General features: G+C 45.5%; 1 protein-coding gene across 2 annotated transcripts in view; it reads left to right on the forward strand.

Annotated features, from left to right (window-relative positions):
- Positions 1-1,043: 1,043 nt before the first annotated feature.
- ctbp2l (C-terminal binding protein 2, like) overlaps positions 1,044-13,555 on the forward strand; it is an 81,344-nt gene continuing 68,832 nt past the window's right edge. For both annotated transcript variants that reach the window (XM_083687378.1, XM_083687380.1), the window contains exon 1: positions 1,044-1,370. The gene's annotated coding sequence lies outside the window, so the exon portion shown is untranslated. The remainder of the gene's footprint in view (positions 1,371-13,555) is intronic.

Here is a 13,555-nt window from a genome sequence, read left to right on the forward strand (position 1 = left end):
CACACTTACCAGGTCATGTGCATCACCAGCTCTGTCAAATCAATAGAGAGCAACTCATAGAGATGTGTGAGTCTAACAGTTTCCTAAAAGCAGTCTGAATTCTAAGAAGTAGAAATCCAGTTTGACTGATTCACATTGCAAATAAATTCCTAAATTGAGACATCCAGAAGACGTTTTTATTTAAACGGGTGAGTGCACAGTGTTTCAAGAGGAGGCAAACAAACACAGCCAGTCTTAAAGTACATTCCCAGACTTATGGCTGGTGTAACAACTTGGGTGTGGTCAACTGTTTTCTACCTTCATGTCATGTTCTAACTGTTTGGTGACCTTGAAAGGGGTGTCTATGGTAATCCTTCAACATTGTTGTGACATATCAATTCTCTATTTGGAGTTTCATACTTCTATGTGTAGTCCCTACAAATGTGGAGGGAAAAGCAGGTGACATTTTGCGAAAAGGGCAAACGTTGATCAAACGCTATTTTTTAATAGTTGTATTCAATGTTTTGATGCAAACGCAAATATGCATTTATGGCGCATGAGAAATCTTTAAGAATTGTACTAAAACGATCTGCCAAGTCTTTAAGCAAATCACACACTTTGGTAATTTTCTCCGAGATAAGAAGCTGATGTTCTTTCCCCAACTGAAACACCCCTGACACTCACATCTTGATGACAAGTGGTGGCTCAATGTTTTTGGTAAGCATTCGATTTCGAGTCACAGGAGCACACTCGTGTAGTAGGGTGCTCGCTCACCCGGTGCTAATCCCATGAGAATGGTTGTGTGTGTGAATAGGAGAGTGGATACGTGTAGGGGGCGAGGCTGGCCCTTATAGGTTTATGTCATTGGTTTAAACGACCCAAGACCCCGCCTTGATAAAAAAAAAAAAAAAAAAAAAAGAGAGAGTGAGGGAGACAGAGTGACAGAGCGAGAGAGAGAGGGAGGGAGGGAGAGAGAGAGAGAGGGGGGGGAGGGTGTGTGTGTGTGAGAGTGAGTGAGTGAGTGAGTGAGTGAGAGAGAGAGAGAGGGAGAGGGAGAGAGAGAGAGAACAAAATAAACCACTGAAACAGTTAGATAGCCACCTATTAATCGGCGTCTATCTGAGACCGTGTTTTAAACAGGAACACAACACATACCATTCTACATTATACTCTGATAATCATTTGTTTCGATTCAGTCGAGTCTTCATCGGAAACAGCTTTATAACATATTAGTCTCTTAGCGCACGGAGGATTAAGTTTTGTCATTTAAAGGTGGATCAGCTGGCACTAATACACAAAATCTATAGGAAACAATTTTTCAGAAGCGGATGATGGTGGTCATGTGTGCATAAAGTCGGCTTCTGAACTTGCAATAAACATCATATATTAAGGTAAGATTTCATTTGGAAATATCTGAAAACGATCACATTCGCTTATCTCTTCTACTACAATAGTCTAAGATGGGTTACAATATGGGCTGTTCGATTTCATGTCCGCATAAGCTGTGTGGCCATGTGTAGTCACCTCACTGCGCCACGAAGAAAAGGAATGGTCGAGTGAATTGTATGCTGAGGACATATTTGACCACGTAAAAACCCGTAGCCTACCTAGCAGAACTGTCAAAATATGTGCCGGAAGAATTTTCGGGGCGCCGATTTTACACACAATCCTCCCAAGCATACTGTACGAAGCCATGTGGAGGGAACGTTTCTAAAACAGGAGATAGAAGTGGGTTTGGTTAACAAAATGCCAAGTGCGTTATATTGGTTTATAGTTAGTTCCCCGTCACTGGAACGCTGTGTTGTGGTGCTGATGTGTGCCCCCGTGGGATTATTTACGAAATGTGATCAGTGAACGATTCATACCGTTTACCGTAGTTGTCTGGGGGCAAGAAACAATGTTTCAAACAACGACATCCGATGTTGAATCTTGTCCGCCACTACCGCATGGATTCTGCATCTTTTACATAAGTGATTACAATGTAGCACATCTGCTGCTAAACGCTGGCAGCATGCTGGGCGCCGTACGAACCAATAACCTTTACCTCTTTTTGCGCGTACGCGTTTGTGGCTGGCAGATTGGTATTTTTTGACAGATGACGTTTTGAACTTTGATTAAGTATATGTGTAGGTCTAAGCAAGTTAACTTCAGTGTGTTAGCCCATATCCCAAACAATGTGCAGCTCTGAGAGATATATTTATTGTACAGTAGTCACGAATGTTATAACGCATGAATATTGACCCAAGTTGCTTTTGCTTGGAGATGAGAATAGCCTACCTGCAATGTTTCTGAAAGTTGTATCGAGTATTAATGAGCTCACAACATGGATACATATGGTAGCCTATAGAATTGAATATGTGTAAGGGAAAAATACCACGAGCAGCAAATGACATTAGTTGGCGAATTCCAATCACGTTTAGGTTTCCATTTATACATTGAGGCAATGTCATGAATTCAAACACTGTTGACGCTTGTAGGGCTCCACCCCCAATGAGGTAGCGAATCAGTTTACTCAGCTGGTTTGATACACATAGAGACTACATTATTTGTAACTGTGATGAACAATTCGACAGTGTAAACTCATATTGTGAGTCTTACCCTATAAGACATTATGCCAGTAGGATGTGAAGCCATCAAACTTGGGCATGTCGTGGTAATTAATTTCCATCCTAATATGATGTAGAAATAAAGTGGGTAAGAGGTGACACATAATAAGATGGCATAAAACACATTTGTTGTGGTGGCGTACGTAAATGAAACGTGAAACCTTTTTGTATGTTGTATGCTGTCATGCTACAGTAGGACCATGTGAGGGGGAAAAAAGGGAGCTCTTTTGAGAATTTGATTGATTGATGTTTGAAAGCTGAATGGAGGACGTCCTTGGAAAGAGCCCCATTGTGTGGGTAGGGAGGGAGAATAGGCGGGAGTGCTGGCCTGGAGGAATAGGGACACTACAGATGTGTGCAGCTTGGACATCTGCTCTTTCTTTGGCCATTGTCAAGGAAACATTTTAAGATGGTGGACAGCTCAATACAACAAAGCCCCCTTGTCAGAAAGCCCCATTAAGCTGGTTCAGCCACAAGTGCTGCAGGAACATGCGCTCATAACTCCCTGAGACTAATATTCCTCTCTATTGCCTTGTCAGGTGCAGTCATGCTCTAGACTATTTCAGAGAGAAATTCATTCAGCTGCTTTTAATAATTTCTGTATTTTTGGGTTTGACTACAATGGTTAGATTCTCTCACTGGGCTGATCAGTTCCTCATTATTTTAAAACAGAGCTTACTTCCCACACCCACATTGAGATGTTGTATTTTGAGAACATATCCGTTTTTATCTACCACACTCCATGTTGTCACGGCACAATGGGTAAGGTGAGGTGTTTTCTTTAGAGGAAATTGAACAGACCTTGTTGTTAGCCCCCTTGAAGCGCCTGCTGCTCTCTCCCATTCTCTCGGCTTGTGTTGCCGAGCAGCGCCCTATCACTCAAGGCAATTGAACGTCTCTGAGGGGACCTCTGTTAGCCCCTGCAATATTTATTACCATCCATCATCCAGAGACTCTCACTCTATATGGGTGAATAACAGTCCCTGCTAAGCTCTGTGTTCAAAAGTTCTCTCGCCCAATGGCCATTAAAGGGGGGATTTATGGCATCTCCCTCCCCCCTGGAAGTGTGAGAGAGGCGGGAGATGTTTCAGAGTCACTGCGTACCCACTGGCCCGGGGATACCGGCCCTCTTGCCTTACTAAAGAGGTGCCTGTACTATCGGCCTTGTAATCACTTGTTCTCTGCGTTGACTGAATAAAGAGACGCCCTCTCGGTTGTACAGTAGCTTTGCCATCTTAATTGGCGTGCTCACTGAGATCTACATTAGTAATGTAATGCATATATCCCCACCCTGCCCTGCATGGATCTAATTTATGCATACTGTAATTCCCCACTCCCTCCCTCCTGGTTTGAATGGGAGGGTGTGCCTCTGCCTAATGGCATGACTGCCTCTCTTGACTACTGCACAAAGATGAAATGCGTCCTCCCTCTCTAACCCATCTGAGGCTGGTTTTGTTTGTTTTCCAGTGTGATCAATAAAGAGAGCGGGTCAGAGATATAAATTAAAAGGGGAAATTTGACGGGAGCCGGGCAGCACCACAAATGAATGCCTGCCTGTGTTTCTTTTGGGTCATTTGAATATGTGCTTTTAATTGGTCTCTGTAGGCTGAGTATCTTCTTTTTCTCTCTCTCTCGTTTTTTTTTTTTTTTTGCGTTCCTCAAAAGTGTCTGAATGTGGCTGCGTAGGGCTTTGGAGACTGGAAGCTGTGGGGGCTCGTTTGAAGCCGGGCTTACATGCTCATTATCTCAAACCAAAGGCAAGATTGATTCAGCTGAAAGCTGGGCTAATTTGTGGTGACACCCCTACTAAACAGCGAGGTAAAACTGTAAACTGATCAAGACGACGGTCTTGCCAGTGGATTGCACTAGCTCAAAGTGAAACCTTGAAAAGCAAAGGTAGGGTAGGATATACAGCCACAGTACAGTTCTACAACTTCAACTTCTCCATGCACTGCTGCCAAAAGACTTCACCGCTCACCAAGAGGGACTCTTTCGTGGTTGTAATACTCTCTCCCTCCCTTAGAAGTGGAACATTGAAAAGATATCTCAAAGACACATTTTGTGAGTCATTCCCATTTCTATTCTCTAAGGCACTCCACACAGCTTCATTTTCACAGGTGGGGGGGTGTGTGGGGGGGGGGGGTGAGGAAAGAGAGACAGAGAGATAGAGAGAACTATCTCTTTCTCCTCTGACACTGTTCACTCCTCTGTTGGTATCATTTCATTCACAGTGGCAGTGATTTCTCCTTTCTCTGACGCAACACAGGGGAGAAGGATAATTGCAGCTCTGGATGTCTCTTTCATGGGAGCAGGCTGAAGAGTTTGTAATCAGGTGGAGGAGAGGAATCCTGTCTGCATTATGCATGTGCGTTGCACAAAGAGACTGAGCAAAAGATAGGGCCTATAGAAGGGGCCTATTACACTAGCACATATAGGTTTTCTTTTCAGTCAGATGATGTGTGTTTATAATGTTTGATACAGATTGTGTATTACTTAACTGAAAATAAGAGTATGTTTATGTATGTAAGTTTGTTGGAAATATGCCACCTCTGGCCACCGCGGCGAAATTGAGTTGAAAGTTCCAAACAACAACATTCTCCCTCATAATAATATAACCCCCCGTAATGGACTTGCTGTGTCAGACATTAGCTGTTGTGTTTCAGCATGCGCACGATTTGAAGAGGCCACCAGAGACAGAAAGGTTCAAATCAGTGAGCCCACTACCCTCGAACACCCCTGGCAGTAACAACATTGTATGTAAACCGTGTGTCGGGTAGGACACTCCATTTTAGAAAGCGCTTTTTCCAGATCAAAAAGCATTCATAAAATGAAATATGTCTTTCAAGGGATCTCATTCCCTGATCGTTACCAATAGAAACGTAGTCATGACAACCATTAGGAAGCTTTTTGGAAGCTTGAATGTTACATACTGGACCTTTTAAGTGATTTGTAAAGTATCTATGTAGGCTTTATTAAGGCTTCATAGCACCTTTAAATGGCAGTCAGGTGGGACCTTATTGTGTATCTCCTTACAACTGCTATTGTACCCGTACATAGTGACATTAAAACTACTTGCATAGCATGGTGCCTGCTGGTGTCTCAGCTGTATCCCATGACAAATACTGTGCTGTTCCATTTTGGCCCATAGGTAGTGGCTGTTAAGTCTCGTCCTGTTAGAACAAGGTATGATGCTAAATGTGAAGTCAAGCAGTGCAGCAATTAGAGTTATTCATTATTTTCTTACATCTTAATACCCTTTCACTTAATGCGTATTAATTGATGTGCTCCTGAATTCACACTTGCATAATCCACCAAAGGCAAGACACAAAAGCCTTCCTATTATCTTAAGGAGGAAGTGGTCTTTGGGGGACGAAAACCCCAAGCTCAATTGTGTTTTGCATTATGAAACAGACGTAAGAGAAATTAAGTTACAACATATCATCAGCGCGGTAAAGGAATCCACTGAATACTTACCTCACCCGTGCTATTGTTGGAATGTCAGACTCTTTTATTGCATTGAATGTGATGAGGTTTTTTATGAAGTCTCGGGCAACGAGAGTAAAAGCAGTTTCAAGGTTAAACGCGTGAAGGCCAAACGTTTGGGGGGATGGATTAATTTCATGTCCCATAATGTGATTTGCAATATCGTCTCCTTTACTGCCCTTGGTCGTTGAGATTCTGCCGCTGATGAGCGGTGGGGGTAGGGGGCTGCTCTCTGACTACCTCTCGCATGGTGAGTGTTTACAGAAATACTAAACGGAATTAAGAGAAATGGTGCATGCTTACAAATTCGCCATCATTCCCAGCTCACGTCTTGTTACTGAATACAAATTCACTGGTTAAACTGATAGTGTGTGGGGTAGGGAAAATGGGCGTTCTCACACACACTCACACACACACACACACACACACACACACACACTCATACGCACACAGGATGGGGGGTTCCATGAACACATCAGAGTGCATCATTAACTCCAGGGCAGGCTATGAGATTGGGAGGAGGGGGTTAGATTCCTGACTGCAGAATCCACCCAAGAAGCTGCATGTTACCTCATCATGTCATATCTGCGGCAGGTTTTCCATGCATGTCTACAGTGCAGTACACACTTCCCATAATGGAGCAGTTACTGTTTGGTCCCCAACCCCCCTTTTTAAGGATAGTCCGTCAACAATAATGTGTGGATGTAAAGCCCCTGCCCCCTGCCCCCTGCCCCTGTAAAGCCCCTGCCCCTAAAGTGTGAATATCCAGTGTGAATAACCAGTGAGAAACAACACACAATAAGTATATGTCATCAATGCAATATGCAGAAGCATTAAAGTAATTAAAGTTGACTGGTGTGTGTGTGTGTGTGGGGGGGGGGGGGGGGGTTATGGGGGTGTCGGGACTACTATGAGGTCGAGCTAGCTGTCTTGGTAAAATGTTTTCCACTCCTGCTCCATTTTTGCTGGCTGGTGCAGATAGAGTGATGAGAACAGAGGGATCAGATTATCTTCCTCTTGCGGTTGCTCTTGGCATGCCTGCCCTCTCAGTGTGAAGCCTGCGAGAGCCTCCGTCTCGTTCCCTAGTGAAACAGGCAGGCAGAGAATTGATAACATGCAAATGTTCCTCCAGGTGTCAGTTCCAACCTGCCTTGCTATTCTCGACTGCTCCCAGGGCTTTACTTGTGCGTCACGTACTGTACTGTTGCATGATGATGATGATGATGTCCTTGTCTTGCCACACTCGTACACGTTGTACAATAATAATGATAATCATTTGATTGATTGCATTTCTGTTTTTTTTCTAGACACCCAAAAGCGTTCACATTGTATGGTGGGGCGAACTCCCCTCATCGCTAGCAATGGTGGCAACCCACAGTAACAGCGGTTCCGTTCATTGTTTGCGATGAGGAATCCCATGGATCAGGTTCTAGTGGTTGCCCTGCCTCCCTTGCCCTTTCCTCCTTTTAACTCTCTTCGACTTAATCAGAACAGCCACAGTATTTTTCCTCAATCCGGACTCACCTTTCATTTCATCCACTGAACCCCATTCCCTGTTTCCAGATTGCTACCACTCCCAGCGGGGATGCAATCTGATGCTAGGCTGTAGTAGATTCCCATATCAGTGCTGATTTCCTGGCAAGCCCACAGACCGCTAACCTGGGGAGCAGAGCTATGCTGCTAAACCCCTTCCCCTCGGTGGCTCTCGACAGTCTGCCTGTGTGCTTAGCCTTGAAGAGATGGGCCGCCCCATTCTCCCGACACCCAGCGCACGTCTCATTGCTTATGTAATGTCTCTAAACATTTGTGCAGCATTAGGGGAAGTCGGGCATGCCAAAAACTGAGCAAAGCGTCCCTCTGTGCGCCCCCCGTGGAGGCGGGACAGATGGCGACCCTCGTTCCCGGTCTTGTAAACCGCCTCTGACAGGCGAGATGGCATCCAGACAGCTGAACCGAGGCGTCCGTAAGCGCGCTTCACATGCAGTGGTGGACACGGTACCGTGCCCTCTTTGTCGTCGTGCTCTCGTCCGTCACCGAGTAAAAAAAAAAAAAAAAACTAAAAAAAAAAACGTGTCCGATGATTTCGCGGCTTGTTGTTTTTGAGACGTCGTTGATTACAAGACGAGGTAACCCCCACTGATTGACGATCGAAAATGCGATAAAGGAAAATCCAATGCGTTTAGCGCGGGCCTTATTGATGAGCCGTTCCATCGGTACTGCAGGTTGTGGCGATAGTCTTAAGGAAAGGCATCAGATCATTAATCTTGTTGTTGAAGAAGGTGACCTGGAGATGTTTGCTAATTCCCTCGTTAATCACAGAGTCCACCAGACTGCAGAGTGCCGCTTTCACTCTGCTATCTTAACTACTCTCAGGGCCAGAGTCCATTATTGAGTAAACAGCCATCGAGAAAAAGAATGAAGATACCCAGTGCAAACCCCCCCCCCCCCCCAGAGGTGAGATCAAATGGCAGCCCAGCAATGATGAGGGATGTTTATGGCCCACACACACTATTAGTAGGAGGCTGTCCCTGCTGGTGCCTAATGAACGCCTACCTTGTGAAATGGTTGTTCTGGAGATTTGCCTTACTCTAACGGCCATTTTCATAAAAAACAAGCACTAATTGCTCTCAGTGGTGGTGGCGGGGGGGGGCTGCCAATGGGGGAAGGATTCGTTTGGTGTGACTTGACTTGGCAAGGTGACTGGCTTATGGTGACATTAGCCCGTGTTGATTTGAATAAATCCCCCAACTCCATATTTCCCCTCTGTATATTAATGAAATTGAGTTATGTCCTAGGAGGATTATCTTTCAGCCACCCCCCCCCCCCCCCCACCCCCCGCCTAACTTCCCCTGACCCCCCCCCCCCCCCCCCCCAAATATACAGTACCGCCTCCTCCAGATGTCCTACACAGGAGGAGGCTTTAAGTCTCAAATGAAAGGCTAAGACACTCCGTTCACGCTTTTTTATCCATTTAAGCCTGGCAGGTTTGAAGTGTTCGATCTGAGGTGTACAGTGCCTGCACCATTGATTGTATGCTACTTTCAGATTGAGGGCAATCGAGGACTGAAAAATGCCGGTCTGAGGGAGAAAGAAAACATCTCTGAGATGAGAGTGTTTTCGGAAACCACAGACAATGTACCATCTGCACGCGGCGGGGTGTGTGTGACACTCGGCCACTGCTGAGAGGAACTATTGCATTGTTATTAAATGGCTTCTGCCACACTGGCAACCGTATTAAAGCCTCAGATCGTGGGGCTGATGCGAGGGGATGGGGTGGGGGGGAAGAAAAATAAACCTAGAAACCTCAAAACAAACCCTGGCCTTTTGGACGTGCTGCTGACACCATGTGCAGCTGCGATGGCACAGATTAGTTGGCAATACAAACTTCTCCAAAATGAAAAGGCAGAAAATAGGATTTTTTTCCCCCCTCCTCTCCCGCTCCCCCACCCCCCACCCTCCCACTACAGAAGTCGAATAAGAACTGTTCAGCAGCTCAACTCCATATGCCATGCAATTAGCAAAGATGTAGCAACAGCGTGTTACAGCGTTACTACACAGATAAAGGGTGACTTAATGTCAAGTGTTACAGCTTTTTCAGTCGACTGTTCCTCTGTTTTCACTCTCGCTCTGTTCTGTTTGGGTGTGGAGACCCACCCAGGGCTCGGTGCCCTTTACACACACTGAACTAGTGGCCCACAGAGAGGGCCTGCATGGCCGCTGTGGAGAGAGAGGGGATTGAGAGGGGATTGGCTACTGGGTCAGTGGTTCACTTGTGCTTAAGGCAGTCAAACGGCTCTCGAGATTTTAAATAATTCATGATTCAATACATCCCACACAGCTTGACTTCTGTATCAGACTAATAACAGCTTTGATTTATTCTCCACCCTGCTATCACATGTATAACTAGCTGACATTTTGGTCTTTGTTTTTGGCTCTACTAAAAATGTGTTGGGGTTCTATTGCCATGCAAATTCAGCTTGACCAGTTGAAGCAGTCATTGTGTACTGTATTTGTATACTGTATACTGTGTTTGTTTAGGGTTGTTGCCAAGATTTGGAGTCTAATTGTTGTCCGCACCTGTCTGTCCAGTCTGGTCTAGTAGCCTCGGCCATCGCGGCTGCAGAAATGTGACATGCATTAGCTACATCCTGCATTCCTGCCTGACTCTCTCCACCCAGTACTAACTCCCAGTAGACTCTCTCATTAGAACCCCCCCCACTCCCCCCCCTCCCCCTCCCCCGTAGCCCAGTCACTCTGAAAGGCCCCACCCCTCCAGGTCATTGTTCCCCAAACTCTGGAGGCTGTACTCCAATGTCGACCCAAGCCTAGCATACCATTTACAATGCACTACCCAATGCGTCACGCCACGTGTGACGCGAGTGTGGGTCGCTGGAACACAAACCTCTGTCTCTCTACAGCCCCTCAGTCTGTAGGGCAGCCTGAGAGTGTCAGAGGGGTCCACTGCCCCCGAGAGAGCTGCCTGCCATGTCCATTACTAAACAGACCGGGCATTGTCAGGGCAGCTGGGCGCTGGGGGGACGCTCTGCCCCAGCCTGTTGGCACACAGTGTTTGATAACATGGCTCCAGCCCCTAGCCCAGCTTTAGTGGCCAGAATTAGTCGAGTGTGTGTGTGTGTGTGTGTGTGTGTGTGTGTGTTTGTGATGGGGGGGGGGGGGGGGTCAACTGCAAACATGCAATGAAGAATCTAGATCATGACGTTAATCTAGCAGAGGAGGGTTAGTCAGATGCTCTGCCTCATTGGTGAATTTGTGATTGCGCTATCGGAGGATGTGCTGGTGCGTGGTACCCTAGGCAGGAGCCCTGTTGTAGATGGAGCACTTAGACTGATTAGCTTCGCATCAAAAACAAATAATTGAATAAATAAATACAAACAACACACACGTCCACGAATCTCTAAAGCACTTGTAGAAAAATCCAAAGTCAAGTGTGCCCACCAATCACATCGGCGGCTCAGTCGGTCGTCTCTCCGCGTCTGGGAAGCGTGTGAGAGGTGAGAGGCAAGCGTCGGCCATAAATATGCATGCACCTCCTCCTCCTGTTTCCTTGACAAAGTTTGCGAGGGGCCTGCTTTGAGGAGGAAGCCGTCATCCCGCTTGACGGAACCTGACATTTGGAAAGGTCTGTGTGTGAGGAGGATTTGTTTGTGACAGCTTCAAATTACAGTGTGGGAGCAGGAAAAGGAAGGGATAGGAAAGGGGAGGGGGGGAGGGAGGGGGGGGGTGGGCGGGAGGTAGAAAATGGCTCCTGCCTATTTAAATGTCACTTCAGCGAGGTGAATGCATTTCTTAAAAGCATTACGTGGGTCTTTCTCACTATGGAGGAATATTTTCCTGTGTTTTCTCTTTCTTCCTCTTTCTCTGTCCTGTTCAGACACTGCTGGTGGCAGGCAGAAGGCATGAAGGCTTTTTGGAAAAGTGCCAGCCTCACACACAGAAATAATAATACAGGAAAAGGCATTCGCTTTTGTGAGTGTTGGAAAGCAGACTAATCTGTCAGTATTGGAGATGTTTGCCTCACTCTTTGTTTGAGACCCCTGTAGTATGTGCATCATGTGTTTTCTGGGCCTCTCTCCCTCCCAGATAGAGAGCAGGGGGACCGAACAGAACAGAAGCCTTAAATCAAATCCGCAGTCGGAAGCAGCTTAATATTTGCGTGCGAAAGGGGAAATAACGATGTTAAGAGAGCAGCGATTTCTGTAAATCTAGAGTGATTTTCCTTATGTAACAATACATTTTTTTCAGCAAAGCCTGTTATTTTATTGTCAGCACTCGATGTACTTAAGAGGATGCGCGGGCCTATGCCCGCTTGTGACCTTTGGCAGATGAGACAGGGCTGGACTGAATGCAGCTCTCATAGTAATGGCAGTTAAATGTCACTAAGATGTCCAGAAATTGCCTAATTGGACAGAAAGGGTCATGCCTCCTCATGCCAATGAGCACAGGATAAATTCTGCCTGAGTTTCGCTTGCCTAAAACTGAGGATTATGTGGTTTAATGAGGCAAGAACGTTGATTGATATGAAATAATTCTATAAATAATGTCAACACGAGCAGCAAAACTGTAGGTAAACAATTACCAGCTACACTTCCAGTGTACCATTTCAGGATGCTAGCTAAGCTCTCATGTCCTGCAGCATTGAGTAGGACATCATGCACACTCATATCTGTATTCTATATGGAAAGTGGTTGAACTGGAATTACGTCTGAATCAGAAGACAACAATTTACAAGGTAAAGGTCCTAATCCGTTAGTGACACGTACAGTATAGCTGTGCTATTCAAACAGGGGTGGAATATTCAACAGGACGTAACCCTCTAGTATCAATGAATTATGCAACTCAAAATGCAGCCATGAGGTTCCAAGCCTGGGCTTGTGAACAGGTTTCCTGGAGGGCTTGTGAACTTTTGCTCACTATTCTTATGGATAGTCTGCATGTGTTCCCAGGTGTGTTGATGTTGTCATGTTGAACCATGGCATGGGACTCCTGCTACAGCAGATTCACGGTTCTCCCGCTGCTAAACTGAGCTAAAGTCTTTTTTTTTTGCAAACATAGCATCTATTTTAACAGAGGCATTTCCCATAATTAAAGGAATGCATTGGAGAGCATGCTGAGCAGATTCTCTGATTAATGGCGCAATTACATAATCCATTACACTAAATTATGAATGTAGTGATGATGAGCTCGTGTAGGGTAATGATTCAGTGTGTTTGCCTGTGAAATATGAAGCAAAAAAAGAAGACAGAATTGTCTGTGTGTGCAGATGTTACTCTAATCACAAGGGGCTGAAGTTGAGAAGGAAGATGCAGACATCCTGGAGACTGCCAGTTCTTCTGTATGGGCCATTGCCTTTTAAAGAAAGGACTTTCCACACTATCGTTGGTGATGAAGCCTCCATCATCCCTCTGATGCAGATAGAGCAAGATTTCTCAGCCATGCTCTGAAAGAAACCGAGATATACACTCACAAACACTTTATTAGGAACACTATACTAATACTGGGTAGGGCCTCCCTTGCTCTCAAAACAGCCTCAATTCTTCGTGGCATTGACTCCACAAGATGTTGGAAACATTCCTTTGAGATTCTGCTCCATGATGACATGATTGCATCACGCAATTCCTGCAGATCTTTCAGGTGCACTTTCAAGCTGTGAATCTCCCGTTCTACCACATCCCAAAGGTGTTCTATAGGATTCAGATCCGGTGACTGGGAAGGCTACTGAAGAACACTGAAGTCATTGTCATGATCATGAAACCAGTTTGAGACTTTTGCTTTGTGACATGGTGCATTATCATGCTGGAAGTAGACATTAGAAGATGGGTAAATTGTGGCCATGAAGGGATTCACATGGTCAGCAACAATACTCAAATAGGCTGTGGCATTCAAGTGATGATTGATTGGTATTAACGGGCCCAAAGTATGCCAAGAAAACATTCCCCACACCATTACACCACCTCCACCATGAGAAG

This window comes from Argentina silus (assembly GCF_951799395.1).
Source record: "Argentina silus genome assembly, chromosome: 16".
In the NCBI taxonomy this organism is placed as follows: domain Eukaryota; kingdom Metazoa; phylum Chordata; class Actinopteri; order Argentiniformes; family Argentinidae; genus Argentina; species Argentina silus.